Below are 20,027 nucleotides of genomic sequence, written 5' to 3' on the forward strand. Positions count from 1 at the left end.
GTCTCGGGGACTACACCCACTGGGTTCACTCAGAGTGAACCCACTGGAAAATTAACCTACTGTATCCGAGTATCTCGCCAAAACCCCCAGTGGGCACCAAGAGGAATGTAAACACTTACTAGCGCACTTACTCGGATATCATCCCGAAGCTCCAAGCTCTTCTTGTACAGGGACGCAACAGAGTCATATGCTCCCTTGGCTTCGCCCACCATCAGCTCCACTTGTACCATGGCGTCCTTGGCGGCTCCTACTTGATCTTCCGGGAGGCGTCGGGCATCATAGTGAACAGTCGATGGACCCGGCGTGGCAGAAGGCGCCCTAGGCATCCCGAGCTCCCTGGGCGTCCCGAGCTCTGCTCCAGTCGGTTCCCTCGTGAAGGCCACCGTCTCAGTCGGTGGCATGCTCATGGCGGGGTTGGCAGCAGGTTGGATAACCCTAGGGACAGGCGCCAAAGCTGGTTCCGACCTCCTTTGGTCGTTGTCGTCGTCCAGATGGATCACCTCCTAAGGAAGCCCGACTGAAAAAAAATAAAAATACAGAAAAAGATCAAGATCAAAGACAGCACTCGCGAAACGGTAATACAGCTCTCGGAGTCGTGACAACGTACCTTGCTGGGACGTGGCGGCGTCATCACTGTCCATGGGATCATCACCCTGACGCGGCAGAGAGGTGGCGGAGGTAGCAGCTCTATTGAGTGAAATCCATTCGACGGGTAAACATGAATTCCAAAAAAGAAGAGTCCAATCGGATACTGAAGGAAGATGGAAGAGCAAAGATACTTACGCTGAGGCGACTGGAACAGCGATCCTCATCCGGGGCAAAGCTTTCTGAGGTTTAGACCCGCTCGGTTTAGCCACCTTGGACGGTTGATCCACGTGCTCGGCAGAAGAACCCCTGGTTCTCTTCACACTCCAAGCACTCGGGGCCACGGGAGGAGCCGGCGGAACAGAGGGGTCATGACGGTGCTTGGTTCGGCGTTCTGGTGGTGAGGGTGATGAGCTCTGCTCTTCACTCTCCTCCTCCTCCTCTTCTGTTTCCTCCTCCGTCTCCCTACTATCAAAGACGTACACGACACTACCCGCGCTACCCTCCATGATGCCTTCTTCTTCCTCGGCCGGATCCCCATTTGAGACTGCAGAATGCCAGTTCGTCCACTCCTGCACAAAACACAATCGACAACGTCAGTCAGCGAGACAAGAAAAGCAATAAAACTGAGAAGGTTAAAAGCACTCGACAACATGTACTCACCTCATTCGGAGGAGGATTTCTGGCGCACAAGGCCTTCACCCGCCGAGCTCCCACGGGGTTATCACATGTGCCCGTGATGCTGCGGACCCACGCACCCACGGTCTCCTCGCTCACGTCTTCAGGATGGGACCGAGTGGTACCCGATGGCCCCATGTAATGCCACATTGCGTGGTCTCGGGCCTAGAGCGACTGGATGCGTCGACCCAGAAAAGTCTCCAACAGGTCCATGCCGGTGACTCCCTTCCGGACGATGGTTATCATCGCGTCGATCAAAGGCTGGATCTGGGCTTTTTCTCCCTTAGAGAGCGCTAACTTCCTGGGAGGGCCCGGACGGTCTAAACTAAAGGGTGGTAACCCACTCGGAGCATTCGGGTAGGCAATGTCCTGGCAATAGAACCAGGACGATTGCTAGTTCCTAACCGACTCGGATAGCTGAAGGGAGGGATAACTACTTTTCATTTTCTTCTGAAATCCTAAACCCCCGCAGAGCTGGAGGATGTGTGTCTTATCATCAGACTGGCTAAGTTTCTTAACCGTTTGAAATCTATCAGAGAAAACATATTTGAAGAGCCCCCAGTGGGGAGGACATCCTATGAAACACTCGCAGAGGGTGATGAATGCGGAAAGATGAGCTATCGCATTCGGCGGAAAGTGATGGAGCTGCGCCCCGAAGTAGTTCATAATACCTTGGAAGAAAGGATGGGGAGGCAGGGAGAAACCTCTGGCCACGCGGCTGAGCAGCAGGACGCGCTCCCCCTCCCTCGGCACCGGCTCCATCTCGCCTTCCGGCAGCCTCCAAGACTTATCGACGACCATGCCGTGCTCCACCAGCTCCAGCACGTCGGTCTCCCTCACCGTGGAGGGGAGGAAGTCCCCCTGGATCCAGCCCACCGGCAACGCCCACTTCCGCCGCTGAGTGGAGGCTGCCCCCTTCTTCTTCTTCTTCGCCTCAAGCTTGCTGGTCTGCCCCTTTTTCATGGCGAGGGTGACGGATCCGCAGAGGAGGAGGGGAAGGAGGTGGCTAGAGGTGTGCAGGGAGTTGTGGGGAGGCGAGATCAATGGGAGGAAGACGAGGAGCGCAACACGAAGGTCCACCAGGAAGGCTTTAAAAGGCCTCCGACTGAGTCACCTACAGGTGGGCCCAAGATCTTATCCTCCCAACCGGCTGCTGCAAGATTAGTGGAGAAGATCGCGGCACGGTACTCAAGGAGGCAAAATCTACTCGATGGCGATGATGTCATCCCCGCTGAGCGCGCGGCAACCGAAATTTGAGAATCCAGGAAAATCCGGCGCTGTCAGTATGACCGGTCTCATCGAAAGATTCGTGGAAGCAATCGGTCCCTCACGGTTCGTTTCGCTTGCATATTCACTCGGATCACTAGCCGCAAAGATAAAATGGATCGAGGCAGACAACGCTAAGATCACCTCAATACCAGTCGGCTCCAAACTCCGGACATCACTTCATCGTTCCAGCCCCGATCCATTCAGGGACTAATGATGGGGTTATAGTCCCAGGGTAGGGTCATAGGTCTGCCCTATAGGTCCTACCCAAGGACTACCCTTCATAGGGGACAAGGCCCTTAGACAGTTCCGACTGAACTAAGGATGCCCCCATCATCCAGTCGGCGACGGTCCACTCGGAGCATATCTAACATGCCGACTGGAATCCACTTTGTACATCGTAACCTCCCAGGAGGGCAACGGTCATACGTTTTCATACACCATAACTAGCATTTAAGGCTTACGTTACCAGTAACGCCAGCATTTACTCGCCACTACTCCACCCCTGTCCACCGGACCATTATGAAGTGCAGCGCACTCTATATAAGCCGCCCTTCACGACTGGTACAGGGGTTGGCACTTGCTGTAATCCCTTAATACACTCGACACAAGACTCCCAAGAGCACTGATACGTAGGGCTTTTACCTCCACCGTAGAGGGGCCTGAACTCATACATCCTCGCCGTAGCTAAGGCTCTGCCCATATACTTTCGTACCCCGTACTTCTACTGTGAGACTTATACCCACGACAGTGGCCCTAGTGGGTTCTTGGGGAGCATTGTGGCTCCACACCACTCCAAACGTTGATTAGCATCCACGAGGATGTGAACTTCAGGATATATTATCGTCTTTGTGTGCCTCGGGTATTTATTACCCAAGCCATTTACTTATGCATTCTACTTTGTGATATACATATCGTTTCATGTTATATATCTTGCTATCACTTACTTGTTTACCTTGCTTAGCATACGTTGTTGGTGCACATATGTGAACCTCGTTGTTTTAGGTTTTGTGCTTAACTAACTAATTGCTAGTTTTAGTCCGCATTTGTTCAAGCCTAAACCGTAATTATTTTAAAGCGCCTATTCAACCCCCCCCCCCCCACCCCCGTAGGCGACATCCACGTCCTTTCAATTGGTATGAGAGCTAATTCTCTCATTATTAGGCTTTACCACGTACATAGTAAGGATGTCGACTAGGGGATTAGTATTCATTGACACTCTTAGTTTCGATGGCAAAAAATTTGATGTTTGGGTAATTCGCATGATTAATCTGTTTAAGGCCATGGACGCAAATTTAGAGCGAGTTGTAGATATGGGTTTTTTGTCCTCCAAAGGATTCTCAAAATCTATCTTTAGAGATTGGGAAAAACTCTTATCTCAATGCTCAAGCTTCTATGTGTTTTTTGATGCTTTGAGCAATGTAGTCTTATTTCAACTCATGTCGTTCCGGGATGCTCATGAGTTGTGGACAAAGCCTCAAGTTAAATATGGTGTGTCCAAGATTTGTAGGGATGATTGTTCTCCCTCCACCTCCAATCGTGTTGTCTTCTCAACTTCTTCTACTTCACCTACACGTGTTTTGCCACAAGGTAATGATATGGTGAGTAGTGTTGGCCATTGGAATGATGATAGTGTGCTTATTGTTAATGATCCATCATCACTATCTTGTTACAATGATTCATCTTTGGACGTTAACACTTCGAGCACTCTAGATGTTTCACATGCTTGTGTTGATACTCCTTGCATATCATGTAGAAATATCTTGACTAAATCTCATGATGACATGCTTGATATGTCTTGTTGCCATGATAAAAATGCATCGACTTCCTCAAGTTATTGTGCTAACGAAGTATATACCCAACACTCCATGGAACAAGATGTGGTCTTGAAGGATGCTTCATGGGAGCCTACATCATCATCTATTGTTTCTCACTTTTGTCTTATGGCTAAGGCTTCAAAGGTATCTCCTACTTTGAAATCCAATTTTTCTCATGATGATGATGCTGATAATAATGGGGATGAGCTTATTGATGAAGAGGACGACCGCTCTTCATAAGAATAAAATTTCTCGTTCCAACTTCATGGAAATCATGTCTATTGTAATTGAGGGCAAGAAATACATTGGGGAGTTGGAAGCTCATCTAGAGGAGCATAAGGTTACCATCGAGAAAATGGAAGGTCGTGAGCGTGAGTACGCAAACGAGATAGCAGATCTTTCTCAAGTTCTTGAGGAATAACAAACCACCAAGGAGTCTCTTAAGGACACTTTTCCTCTATAATTATCTAGAGTAAAGGAATCTCATGGTAGAGCTCTTGAGGTGGTTAGTGATTTTACAACTAAAATTGATAAGGTTGAAGCTCCACATGCTAAACTCCTTGAGGACTTTGAGCACCACGAAAATGGATCAAGGTTCATTAAGAGTTCGCTCATCGAACTCACCGAGTCTCATGCTCAACCTGAAGCTTCATATGCAAAATAGCTTGCCAAGTTACTTTATCATCTTGTTGTTTATGATGGTGCTTGTGCTACTAACTCTATTTCTTGTGAATCATCCATATTAAAGGAGATGTTGATCTAAGGGCTCAACTTGAGTTGCTATCTAGCAATTATGGGTAACTGGAAGAAATTCATGAAAATCTCTTGAGATCACATGGTTATCTTCTTGTATACCATAATGTGCTAAAGTTAGCTCATGGGGCTTTTAATACCAAGGTAACATCAAGTGAGCCTCTGGTGGATATTAGCACTACTTGTAGTCAAAATGCTACATTACCATGTGCTAGTTCTCGTAATTCATCTACTCGTAACATTGGTACTTCTTGTGATGACTTGCTTTCTTTGCTTTGTTTCTCTAACGATGAAGTTTATACTTCCTCTAGTACTTGTGTTGATACTAGCCATGTAGAGGAAACCAAAGAGCTCAAGTCCTAAGTCACTTCTTTGACTAAAGACTTGGAAGAGAGTAATGAAAGAAAGTTCATACTCAACAATATCTTGAGTGTGCCAAAATCCCCAAATGACAAAGGTGGACACATATGCAACTCCAATAAGAAGAAGTAGAAGTCCAAGAACAACAACAAGAAGGGCCACGAACAAATCAAGAACTTGGCCAAGATTGTTTGCTACAAGTGCAAGATTGAAGGGCACCATGTTAGATCTTGCCCATTGAAGAATAAACCTCATAGTGACAAGCAACGAGGGACGCGACGACAAGTTCAATCTCATCCTCATCACAAGTTCAAGAAAGGCCATTTTCCAAGAAGACTCAAGTTAATTTTTCGCAAGTTGAGAAATCAAATGAGAAGAAAGTGAAGAGTAGACATTTCTACTTATGTCGTGCGAAAGGTCATACCGCTTGTTCATGAATGAATGGTACCTTATCCAAACCTATTCAAATTGTTGATATCTATTATCTTGGGAAGGATAAGGTTAGCAATGTGTCTTCTAATTTTGTTGATACCCAAACTGGTCTCAGTAAAAGAACCATTTGGGTGGCCAAGTCTATTGTGACTAACCTCTTAGGACCCAACTTGGTTGGGGACCAACAAGCTCAAACTTGATCAATAGGTGACATTGAAGGGCATAACTGACTTGGCTACCACATGAAGAATTAATGGATCTTCATCATTCATATTGTCTCAAGCCAAGTCATTTGTATCATCAAGTTTCTATCTTATAACCAATGTGCCTCATTGTGGTTACTTGTACTTAAATTGCTTACATTGAGAGTTACTTGCCCCTTCGAATGTTTTGGTTGTGTACCTTGCATGTGTTTGTATATGTTGTGTTTCCTATTTGTGTATTTTGAGTAATCAAGTATGTATGATGGCTTGCACATCATGTATGTGTGAGTCTTGTGTTGAGCCTTTTGCATCTTGTATGTATCTTTGTTGGCTGTTAAGAGAAGTTAATGGATTATCCCTTTTTGGGGGAGTGATGTTCTTTGCACACCTCACTATCCTACAAATGGGTATACATGAGTAATACCACTTATTATTTATAATACAAGATTATTTAGTCTCTATGTGGTATGTATTACTCATGAGAAGTTCAAATTCTAAATGGTCCATTAATTAATTCTTGTTAGATTTCATTTTCCATTTGTTAATTATTTCGGGTTACCACACTATGGGTGGGGGGTAATATGCTATGTGCATATTACAAGCCTAGCAAATTTGTACATTTGAGGTATGGCCACTTAGAATTGATATTGTAAATTATCTTGTTCCTAGGTGGCATGTTAGCTCTACAAGTCTCATATGCCTATGATTTAGATGTGAAGATGATATTGGATATCTTTGCAATCTACTAATGGGAATTATTTCCTAATACATCTTTTCATTTGATAATTGGTATACTTTTACGTGGTAGAAATTGCGAATCATCTTTACATTGGATTGTTTATCCATTTTTCTTCCTTGCTTCTTATGGATCTTTTCGAACATGTCTAGTGTTTCTACAAACATAAGGAAAGTGATGATACCATCTTGTGCATTTTGTATTCAAATGCAAACTCTTATATAATGCACATCTCTTGAGGGAGCTATCCTATTTTCTTGGGAACACTTTACACGCATTTATCATAAAATATCTTGATCCTTATCAAGTGTGTATCGGTGGAAGGCTACTCTTTCCTTTTTGGTTCTTTGTGCCCTCATGAAAATTTACCGAGGGTTTGGTTACCTTGGAACATACCTCTATTTTAAGGAAATTGATACCTGTTGTTTGTTTTCTTTCAATTGATATCTTGTTTTCCTTTTTTGGCATGTGTCAATAGATATCTCATTCCTTGATGTATCTTTTAATTGGTATCCTTCAAGTGATAATTTCTTCGTTTGGTATCTTATTTTCACTTGGTACTTTTTCTATTTGTATCTTATAAAGTATGTGTTTATTTGGTCCTTGAAACTCTTGAGCATGCATATTTATTGTATGTACTTTGATACGTCTCCAACGTATCTATAATTTTTGATGGTTTCATGCTATTATCTTGTCAAACTTTGGATGTTTTGTATGCCTTTTATATCTTTTTTGGGACTAACTTATTAACTCAGTGCCAAGTGCCAGTTCCTGTTTTTTCCGTGTTTTTTACCCCTTTCAGAGGAGGATTTTAGACAAAGTCCAAACGGAATAAAACTTCCGAAAAGATTTTTTCCGAAACAAAAGACGATCGGGAGACTTGAGAACCAAGGCAGAGGGTCACCAGGGACCCCAGAAGCCCTCATGGCGTGGCCAGGGGGCCGTGCCTCCCAGGCTTTTGGGCTCCCTGGGCCTCCTCTGCCCTATGTCTTTCGCCTATATATTCCCAAAAATTCCAGAAAAAATCAAGAGATCATCGAAAGTACTTTTCCGCCGCCGCAAGCTTCTGTCTCCGCAAGATCCCATCTGGGGCACATTCTGGTTCCCTGCCGGAGGGGGATTCGGATACGGAGAGCTTCTTCAACACCATGACCTCTCCGATGATGTGTGAGTAGTTCACCATAGACCTACGGTCCATAGCTAGTAGCTAGATGGCTTCTTCTCTCTCTTGGATCTTCAATACAAAGTTCTCCATGATCTTCATGGAGATCTATCCGATGTAATCTTCTTTTGCAGTGTGTTTGTCGAGATCCGATAAATTGTGGATTTATGATCAAATTATCTATGGATCTTATTTGGGTTTGTTCTGATCTCTTATATGCATGATTTCATATCCTTGTAATTCTCTTCGAGTTGTGGGTTTTGTTTGGCCAACTTGATCTATGATTCTTGCAATGGGAGAAGTGCTTGGTTTTGGGTTCATACCGTGCGGTGACCTCACCCAGTGACAAAAGGGGTAGCGAGGCATGCATCGTGTTGTTGCCATCAAGGGAAACAAGATGGGGTTTTCATCATTGGTTTGAGTTTATCCCTGTACATCATGTCATCTTTCTTAAGGCCTTACTCTGTTCGTCATGAACTCAATACACTAGATGCATGTTGGATAGCGGTCGATGTGTGGAGTAATAGTATTAGATGCATAAAGTATCGGTCTACTTGTCTCGGACATGATGCCTATATGTATGATCATTGCCTTAGATATCGTCATGACTTTGTGCGGTTCTATCAATTGCTCGACAGTAATTTGTTCACCCACCGTAATATTTGCTATTTTGAGAGAAGCCTCTAGTGAACACTATGGCCCCCGGGTCACACCATATTTTCAGCCTTACTCTTTTACTTCGTTGCACTTTCCGCCTTCAGATCTCACTTTGCAATCAATCTTGAAGGTATTGACAACCCCTTTATAGCGTTGGGTGCAAGCTCTTTTGTCTTCGTGCAGGTACTCTGGACTTGACGAGATTCTCCTACTGGATTGATACCTTGGTTCTCAAACTGAGGGAAATACCTACTGCTCCTGTGCTGCATCACCCTTTCCTCTTCAAGGGAAAAACCAACGCAAGCAAGTCTCCGTCAATGTGTCTATTTCTAGCGTTGTTGTTTGAGAAGTAGCATACTTTCATTGGCATGCTTTGTTTCTTTGACCCAATATAGAGGGGAAACTCCACCATGAAATAAGTTGGCTAAAGTGTGCATGAAATTCAATTTCTTATCTCTATGCACATATTTGTGTGGAGTTTGTCCAACGTATTGTTGGTTATCTAACTCTTTGGTCCCAATGAGTTTGGGTACCATCTCATTTGTGTTATTGTTCTAGGAACAATTGGAGATGCCTTGGATGCCCGACTCAGTTACAAGGGAGGTGTTGACACCATGTGCTTATTGGAGCCAACCTAGGATGATCGATGAGCCATTATCTACTACATCAATCCAGTTCTATCTCGGTAACAAGTATCTACTTCCTGCATTTCTTAAATTCAACCTTTTTAGGTCGCATCATGGCATGGATTTCTTGATTCGTTCTTGTGGTACTTGTTTACTTTGTCAAAGCATCCGAACAATGATATCTTGTTGGTAGTTCTGATGTCTTTGATTTTTGCATGTTGGGAGTTCATTTATGTCCAATAAGAACATATTAGGCCAAGGCTATGCTTTGAAGCAAAGATATTATTGGTATATTTATGGCCTCTTTTCTGATATCTTAATCGTACCTTTTTCTAACTATTTCACACTACTAGGGAAACCCCTAGCGGTAGCGCGGGTTTTTGAACTATCAGTAGCACGGGTGCCCGTGCTACTTCTAGGTGCTATAGCTAACTTTTAGCGTTAGCGTCATTTTCCTAGCGCTACTGCTAAAGTTTAGCAGTAGCGCCCCTTAGACAGCGCTACTGCTAACTGAGTTATGAGTAGCGTGCTTTTCTCACCCGCACCACTAGTAAACGCGTATATTTATTTCTTTTATGTATATGTTATATTTACACATGGTTACACATATTAATATACAACATCAATAATTATTGTGCCAGCAACTACGTTTAGATTAAAGTGGATGGATGTAAGTGATCATGTTGAATTAGAAGAAAATATGATGTTGCCAATCGCAACATCATATTTTCCTCTAATCCAACTTGGTCACTTGCATCCATCCACTTTAATAAAATATATGACATATAACTCATCATCATCTTACTCATTTAACAACTCGTCATCATCTTAATCATACCAAGTTAAAATCTCCTAAAACAGAAAAACATCATAGTAATCATCATCTTAATCGATCATGCCAAGTTGATATAAACCAAAAAAAACTTCTCTCTCATAGGACCTAGTCCTCTCTCCTAGGTATAATGTCATAAAACAAAATAACACCTATGTCTCCGTGATGAAGCACAGAGATCCAACGGTCTCCAACTTGTGGCTTGCGATCCTTCTTTATTTCTCTCCATGCTTCAATTTGGAGCTTTTTATTTGCGCTCAGTCAAGTATGGAGCATCGAACTGAGCCCTCGGTGGGCTTTTAATTTTCATATGACCTTTGTCGTGCATCAACAGAGGCACTACATAATTTGGCAGTTGCTGTTGAAGAACATAATAATGATCTAGTTAGCAATGTAATCAACATCATTTATGCAATAGTAGAGTGTACTTAATTGGAAAACTCTTACCAAGATATTTCGGCAAATGTCATCCGCCCTCAACCTATGCACTAATGGCATGTAAAATGTATAATTTGGGAGAGTTCCCAAATTATACGGGAAGTTCACCCTACCAACCAGGACACCAGCAATAAAGTGGATAAGAACATCCTTCTCCTCCCAAGTTAGATGTGATCCATAAGTGTAGTATGTCGTGTCAATTAATTTCCATAATTCACTCGAGGAAACGAAATAAGCTGTAAATTATAATTTAACAAATTTAGTATGGATGAACACCAACTATTTTTAAATATAGAATGCAAATTAATTGACAAACTCACATGGAGGTAAAACAGGAAGTATATCGACATCCACCCAAATGTCGATGTTACCTTCGATATGATCTTTAGGACGAAGATCTAAGGTTATTTCCATTCGCCACTGAAATACATATGCCTTGCAAAGAGCTTCCCGATTTGAGCACCCTAATTATGTGTTATTTATTGCATTCATTACTTTGATCGGAAATGTGTGACCATGTTCACTCCTGAGGTTAGCTCTGCTCGTCTCCATACTCTCGTGGTCTTCGAAACCGAGCCTCTCCAACACATACCTTCTTGCATGGCAAGGGAGGAACTAGTCGAATTGTATAAAACAGAAATTACGCGTTGAAGCAAAGACACAGAAGTCATGCTTAATTATGAAAAAATACTTTTCATTGTTGTATATCACACAAACATCGAAGGTCTCGTAAAGCTTGATGGTGAAGAACATGTCGTCTCGCAGGTGAGGCTGTCTGTCGCACAAACCCCGATTCTCGCCGCAGTAATCACACTCAAGGATCCTATCGTCGCCAGACATTTCCTGTGTTCATGATTCAAAAATTCGGCAAGATCATTATTCAAATAAGAAAAATTGAGCGCGTGTAATTTGCCGGAACATAAATGAATCAACATTCCGACAAAACATACGCACTAGGAGGTGTTCCGTGCAATAACATACACACATCTCCAAAAATAACACACATGAAAGTCACACAAGGAGAAACGACATACCGAGAGTACAAGATTTTTTTACAAAAAACTCTTGAATATTATCATGTTGAATTAGAAGAAAATATGATGTTGCCAATCAGAAATTATATTTTCCTCTAATTCAACTTGGTCACTTGCATGCATCCACTTCCATCAAATAAATGACATATAACTCATCATCATCTTACTCATTTAACAACTCATCATCATCTTAATCATACTAAGTTAAAACCGAAAGTCATACAAGGAGCAACGACAAACCGAAATATAACCGATATTATCACTAAAAAATCTCGAATATTATCATATAATATCACTAATACAAATCCAGTTGACATCCCATGGCGCACGCGGTGGAAACCCAAAGATAAGGAACCATCACCGGATCATAGCTCGGGTGATATCCTTGAAGAACCTGCCAGGTATTGGAGAACCTGGCATCCAACGCAGCCATGTAGCGATGGACGTGTGCTATGGCAACAGACAACAGCGCCAGAGATTGACACGTTGACGGAGACTTGCTTGCGTTTGTTTTTCCTTAAACAGGAAAGGGTGATGCAGCACAGGAGCAGTAAGTATTTCCCTCCATTTGAGAACCAAGGTATCAATCCTGTAGGAGAATCTCGTCAAGTCCAGAGTACCTGCGCAAACACAAAAGAGCTTGCACCCAACGCTTTAAAGGGGTTGTCAATCCCTTCAATATTGATTGCAAAGTGAGATCTGAAGGCGGAAAGTGCAACGAAGTAAAAAGTGTAAGGCTGAAAATATGGTGTGGAGTAGACCCGGGGGCCATAGTGTTCACTAGAGGCTTCTCTCAAAATAGCAAGTATCACGGTGGGTGAACAAATTACTGTCGAGCAATTGATAGAACCGCGCAAAGTCATGACGATATCTAAGGCAATGATCATACATATAGGCATCACGTCTGAGACAAGTAGACCGATACTTTCTGCATCTACTACTATTACTCCACACATCGACCGCTATCCAGCATGCATCTAGTGTATTGAGTTCATGATGAACAGAGTAACACCTTAAGCAAGATGACATGATGTAGATGGATAATCTCAAACCACTAATGAAAACCCTATCTTTTTACCCTTGATGGAAACAACAGCGCCATGAGGTCTTGTGGGGTCCCTGGTGGCCCCCTGCCCCGATTCTCTGGCTCTCCGATCTTTTTCTGTTCCGGAAAAAATCTTTTTGCCAGTTTCATTTCGTTTGGACTCCGTTCAAAATCCTCCTCTGAAAGTGGTAAAAAACATGGAAAAACAGGAACTCGCTCTTGGCACTGAGTTAATAAGTTAGTCCCAAAAAAATATATAAAAGGCATGCAAAACATCCAAAGTTTGACAAGATAATAGCATGAAACCATCAAAAATTATAGATACGTTGGAGACGTATCAAGCATCCCCAAGCTTAACTCCTGCTCGTCCTCGAGTAGGGAAGTGATAAAGCATGAATTTTTGATGTGGAATGCTACCTAGCATAGTTGTCCTTTGCAACTTCTTTCACGTGACATGAATGTTCAGATCCGTAAGATTCGAAACAATAGTTTGCTATTGACATGAAAACAAAAATACTTCAAGCAAACTAGCAAGGTAATCATGAACTTTCAAAATAACAAGGCCAAGGAAAGTTATCCCTACAAAATCATATAGTCTGGCTATGCTCCATCATCCTCACCCAACTAATGTAAATCATGCACAACCCCGGTATTGGCCAAGTAATTGTTTTCGCACTCTTACTTTCTCAAACCTTTTATAACTATCACACAATACATGAGCGTGAGCCATGGATATAGCACTATAGGTGGAATAGAGTGTGGTGGTGGTTGTGAGACAAAAAGGAGGAGATGGTCACATTGACTCGGCGTATCAAAGGGCTATGGAGATGCCCATCAACAGATATCAATGTGAATGAGTAGGGATTACCATAGAAGAGATGCACTAGAGCTATAAGTATGTGAAAGCTCAAAAGGAGAACTAGTGGGTGTGCATCCAACTTGCTTGCTCACGAAGACCTATGGCAATTTTGAGGAAGCCCATCATTGGAATATACAAGCCAAGTTATATAATGAAGATTCCCACTAGCATATGGTAGTGACAAAGCAAGAAGCTCTCAATCATGAAGAACATGGTGCTATTATGAAGCACAAGTGTGGAAAAAGATAGTAGCATTGTCCCTTCTCTCTTTTTCTCTCTTTTTTTCATTTGGGCTCTTAGGCCTCTTCTTTTTTTCTCTTTTCTCTTTATTTTTTATTTTTTGGGGCTCTTTGGCCTCTTTTTTTATATTTCCTCACATGGGACAATGCTCTTAATAATGATGATCATCACACTTCTATTTACTCATAGCTCAAAGCTTAGAACGATGATGACTCTATAGGAAATGCCTCCGACAGTGTACCAGGATGTGCAACGATCTAGCTTGGCATATGCCGTTGAAGCATCTCGCTAGCTATCTTACGATCATGCAATGGAAATATGAGAGTGACGGCAAAATTCATGAGACGGAATGGTGGGAGTTTCATGGCAATATATCTCGGAATGGCTATGAAAATGCCATAGTAGGTAGGTATGGTGGCTGTTTTGAGGAAGGCATATGATGGGTTTGTGTACCGGCGAGAATTGCGCGGCACTAGAGAGGCTAGAAATGGTGAAAGGTGGAAGTGCATCTATACCATGGACTCACATTAGTCATGAACTCACATACTTGTTGCGAAAGTTTTTATTAGTAATCGAAACAAAGTGCTAAACGCATACTCCTAGGGGAAGGGTTGGTAGGTGTTAACCATCGCGCGATCCTGACCTCAACACAAACGATGACAATCAATAGATCAATTATGCTCTGAATTCCTAACATAGCGGTTCACCATACGTGCATGCTATGGGAATCACTAACTTCAACACAAGTATCTCTAGATTCACAACACCCTACTAACATAGCTTTTAATATTACCAAATCCATGTCTCAAAACTAATTGAGATGAATCAAGACTTATCTTTCTACTCAATGCACATGAAGATGGAGGTTTTTGTATCCTCTTTGGGTACCTATCACCTTTGGGACTACTTTCATAGCATAAGCCAACTACCAAGTCACGCACCGCCGTGCTCTATAAGATATAAGTGAAGCGCATAGAGCAAAAGTATCTAGCTCAAAAGATATAAGTGAAGCACTATGAGCATTCTAGCAAAATCATGATGAGTGCATGTCTCTCTCTCTCTCAAAAAGGTGTGAAGCAAGGATGATTGTAACACAACAAAAAGTAAAGACTCCTACGCTACAAGATGCTCCAAGAAAAACACATATCATGTGGTGAGTAAAAATATAGCTCCAAGTAATGTTACCGATGGATTGAAGACGAAACAGGGAATGCCTTCCCGGGGCATCCCAAAGCTTAGGCTTTTTGGTGTCTTTCAATTTGGCTTGGGATGCCTTGGGCATCCCCAAACTTGACCTCTTTCCACTCCTTATCTCTTTGTCCATGAGAACATCACCCAAAACTTGAAAACTTCACAACACAAAACTGAAACAGAAACTCGTGATAACATTAGCACAAGAAAACAAACTACCACCTCTTTTGGTACTGTAGCAATCTTGAATTCTATCTATATTGGTGTTGGGCTACTGTACTCTCACTTTTCCATGGCTAGTACCCCCCCCCATACTAACCATAGTTTCATCAAAACAAGCAACCAACTCAACAAAAACAGACCAGTCTGTAGCAATATGTATACTTCGTATACTTCTGGTACCTCAAAAATTCTGAAAAATTACGACTGCCTGGGGAAAAGGTATATAAACCAGCAAAAAAACAATCAACTCAAAAGCTCTTTCTGAATAAAAATGAAAAATCATCTCGTGAGCGAAAAGTTTCTGTCTTTTTCCAGCAGGATCAAACAACCATCACCAAGACTAGTCATACAGGTTTTGCTTGGCTCAGGACAAAAAAAACACAAGAAACACAATCATAACAGAATTATGATGGCGTGGACGCAACAAAACAGAAAGAAAAAGATAAATTCATTGGGTTGCCTCCCATCAAGCGCTATTGTTTAACGCCCTTAGCTAGGCATAAAAGCGATAGAATCACGTATCGTCGTCTTTGGTGCTCAAACCATAAGTGGCCCTCATCATGGATCATAAGTCAATCTTATTTTCTTTCTAGTAAAGTGTTCCATCCCCTTCCTTAAAGGAAATTGAAATCTAATATTCCCTTCCTTCATACGATGATAGCACCGATAGTCCTTAGGAAAGGTGTACCAAGAATAATAGGGCATGTACGATTGCAATCAATGTCAAGCACAATGAAATCCACGGGTACATAGTTCCTATTTGCAATAATAAGAACATCATTGATCCTTCCCATGGGTTTCTTGACATTGATTGCAATCCTACATGCCCTATTATTCATGAGGTCTTGTGGGTTCCCTGGTGGCCCGCTGCCCTGATTCTCCGGCTCTCCGATCTTTTTCTGTTCCGGAAAAAATCTTTTTGCCAGTTTCATTCCGTTTGGACTCCGTTTAAAATACTCCTCTGAAAGGGGTCAAAATCATGGAAAAAATAGGAACTGGCTCTTGGCACTGAGTTAATAAGTTAGTCCCAAAAAAAATATAAAAGGCATGCAAAACATCCAAAGTTTGACAAGATAATAGCATGAAACCATCAAAAATTGTAGATACGTTGGAGACGTATCAACGTGCTCATCCTCTTCCTTGACACGATGACCTATGACCTCCATGGGGCCCGGATCCCTCGGCACCGATAGTGGCCCACGCGACCACCACCAAAGAAGCTTCAGGTCGACGACGAGACTCGGATTCCTCACCAAGGTGCGCCTCCCGGAAGGTAGTACCGCCTAGTGCCAGCCCGATGGAGCCCAGTCCCGGACACGGCGCCTATCAAGCAGGCTCTCGCCGACCACTCGACAACAAGGATGCGGGCCGAGCATCGTCGATGTCGAGATAAATTCCTATGAGAAAATTTTCTTATTGTTTAAGGTTTTACTTTCTAGTTATCATTTGTACAACAATCATCTCATTTGAATTTAGCTAGCGTCCACTACCTATTTTTATCAACATGCAAGTATGACACCAAATATACAATAATAAAACACAATATATATATATATATTGCAAATATTTCCGCAACAATGTTCGGGGCATCAACTAGTCCCTAGCAAGAACCCTAGGCGTAGGGATATCTCACCAGAGGCATGGGTCGGTGTCGGGGTCGGGGCAGGGGTCAAGGTCGCCGGGGTAGAGGTCGGGGTCGGGGCCGGGGTCGAGGTCGTCGGGGTCAAGGTCGGGGTCGGGGCCGGGGGCGCCGGTGAGGACCTGCGACGGCAGCAGCGTAGACTGGAGAGGAGGGGGAAGGTAGGGTGTGAGGGGCAGGGTGACGACATAAGAGTGGAGAGGGGGAGAGTGCGGACGGGGAGAGGGAGGGAGTTAGGGCCGAGGCGGCAGCGTAGAGTGGAGAGGGAGGGAGTGAGGGGTGGCGGCGGCAAGTAGTGTGGAGAGGGAGAGAGGGAGAGAGAGAGAGAGGGGGGCATGCGGAGGCAACGAAGACGATAAGTGCACGCCCCACATAGTAGTAGCACGGTTGGGAAATACACGCTACTACTATTCTTTTAGCAGTAGCCTCGGTATCAGGGGTGCACTACTACTAAATCTAGCCTGTCGGCAACGGTGGGGCAATATTAATAGTAGCGTGTTTCTTAAAACAGCGCTACTGCTAAGTATTTAGCAGTAGCGACTCTAGTAGACGCGCGCTACTGATATGTAACAGTAGCGCCCTCTTTTATCCAGTGCTATTGCTAATGTTCTGTGTATAAGGTTTTCCCTAGTAGTGTCATGTGTACATCCTTATTTGTGGATATATATCATCATGATTGTCTTCTACCTAGAATCTTTTACACAGGAGAGAAGTTACATCTCTAGTTGCTATCCTTTATTCTTTCATGTCCACCCATGCATTCCGTTTTTATTTAGTTGATGGTTTCGTGAAAGGATTTGTCTTGAGTGTGGATCTTATATCCTTGCATCTTGATGCACTCTTTAGCGGTGAAGATTATTTTCCTCGTGATTGTGTTGATAAGGGTTATGCCATGTCGATTGGTATCCCTTCTCTTGACAAGGCTATTATTTCCTATCTTCACCATGGGTTCTCATAATCTTTAGATTTTAATTTTATTATTAGTAAGCTTGTCAACACTTTTTGCTAGTAGTGTGTGGGGGGGATATGTCTCGCACTTTGTGTCTCATTTCATCAAGACTATGTTGATGCTTGATGCTCACCCTTATATTAGTCTTATTAAGTGCTTTGTCATGCCTCACACACATCATTTTGGTTGAGCCTATTTTTAAGTTGCCTCTTTCATGTTGCTCAACCATTTTTATGTTGCAAGTGATATGCATTATTTCCTAGCTATTCTCACTTGCATATGTTATATCTTTTTATTGATTTTGGGGGAGTGATCATCCTACTTTGTGCACGTTGTATCCAAATACAAAGCTAAATAATGCGCAAATCATGGGGAGCTTCTCTATGTTCTTTAGAACACTCATATGCTCATATCATAATATATTTTATTCATGTGGCTCGTAGGACCATGTGATTGATCGTTTCTATTGGTATCTTTAGATTGTTTGCTTAACTCTTTAGTACGTTTTTGTGCCATATCATCCTTTTTGCAATCTTTGGATCCAAAATATAGTTTGTATTCCTCCAACTGTTTATCATTGTATATGTGTATCTCATTGCACTCGTATTCTGAGAAATACATACTTTATGGAGGAACGCATATTATATTGGCCCTCTATGTTTTTCGCCAATTTTGGATGTCAATGGGGGAGAAGTTTCAAGTGCTTTGTTGCATACTATGATTTGTCCTAAAGCATTTGCATCTCCTTCTCTTGCATTATTGGTTGTTGCTTTGCAAGGCTCTGCTCAATTCCTTATATAAACTCTCTTGAAAAGTGATTGTCATCAATTACCAGAATGGGGGAGATTGTTAGAACATTGTGGCCCCAAGTTTGGTTTTGGGTAATTGATGACAATACCTATGGACAAATGTATTAAAGAAGAAGATTGTGGGAACATTCATGTTTACCTTCAAGACATCATCTTTATGAAGAGAGAAGATAAGTCTCAAGGTTGATCAATACTAAGTCAAAGAGTGAATCAAGTTGATCAACACACAAAGCGTACATGATTTACCGAGAGGGATCAAGTGATCCAATGGTATGATAAGGAGTGTCCATTACGCTTTGTGTACTAACCCATGGTCTATGTGAGAGTCCTGTGTGGGGTTAGGTATGTGTCCATGGGCTTGCGTCAATAGCAAGATCTCATACAACCCATGGAGGATGACATCAAGTGGTGATCGTCATCAGGTCTCTGGTGTGCAAGTTCAAGTGGAGCATCACGAAGAGATCATGCTTGAAGCTTGTCGTTCATTGTGGTAACAATGGACTTGTGAAGATGTGCCAAAAAGTGGCTCACCCATAGTGGAGTATGGGGGAGCAATCAGCTAGTCTTCGTCGAGCCAATGCAATCAAGAAAGGTGGTCCAACTAGAGGAAGTCAAGATCGTCATCATCTAGCTCAAGTGGACTATGTGCAAGGTATAGGTTTGCCCTTTATAGGTTCCCTATTTTACCAGTCTCATGGTGGTAGTTGGGAGACCGGGTTATTGGATAGATTGTCGTATTATCAAGGGGGGGGGGGGTTCTCAAGTGAGTAGCTTGATTGTATCATTCATTGAGAGCTCAAATATGTGAAACCTTGGGGACTTTAGCCATGAAGCAACTTTGAATCCCTTCATTTGTTGAATCAAATAAATCATAGTAGTTGGATGATACACGTGCTAGTCCGGAAACACCTTCATCTTGACTATAGTCGCAGTTCGAATGGTAACTTCTCTCGGATTGGTCATGGAAGTCGGAGCGAGAAACCCATTCGCCAACATGAACTTGATGTCTTTTTGTTGTGTAGCTCTTGGTGTACTTTTCCATTCTCTTTGAGTCCTTGGTTCTACGGGAAGGTCTTCATTCATATTGATCGTCTCTACTCCTTCTCTCTCTTCGAGGTGACTCATCTCATGTACTTTTTCTCCTTGGTGACCCATCTCTCCTTTTGGAAGGGCTCGTGCACTCATTTGAGAAGTGTCTATTGTGTTGGAATTTATTTACTTGCCTATATTCTTGTAAAACTTGTTGAATTTCTTGACCATGAGGCTTATCCATTCATTGGTAACAAGATTGTTACTTGAAGTTGCAAGAGTATCACTTGTGGCTTTGTAAGCACCGCTTGACTTGTTGTGAAGCTCTTCTTTGTCCTTGAGTGACATTTCATGAGCAACAATCCTACCAATGACTTATGTGGGCCTGAGATCTATGCAGTTTGGTATCATTTGGATCAATGCGCACACGATGTTGTACTTTCCATCCAAGGATATAAGGATATT

The sequence above is a fragment of the Hordeum vulgare genome, chromosome 3H, assembly GCF_904849725.1.
Source record: "Hordeum vulgare subsp. vulgare chromosome 3H, MorexV3_pseudomolecules_assembly, whole genome shotgun sequence".
Taxonomy (NCBI): Eukaryota; Viridiplantae; Streptophyta; class Magnoliopsida; order Poales; family Poaceae; genus Hordeum; species Hordeum vulgare.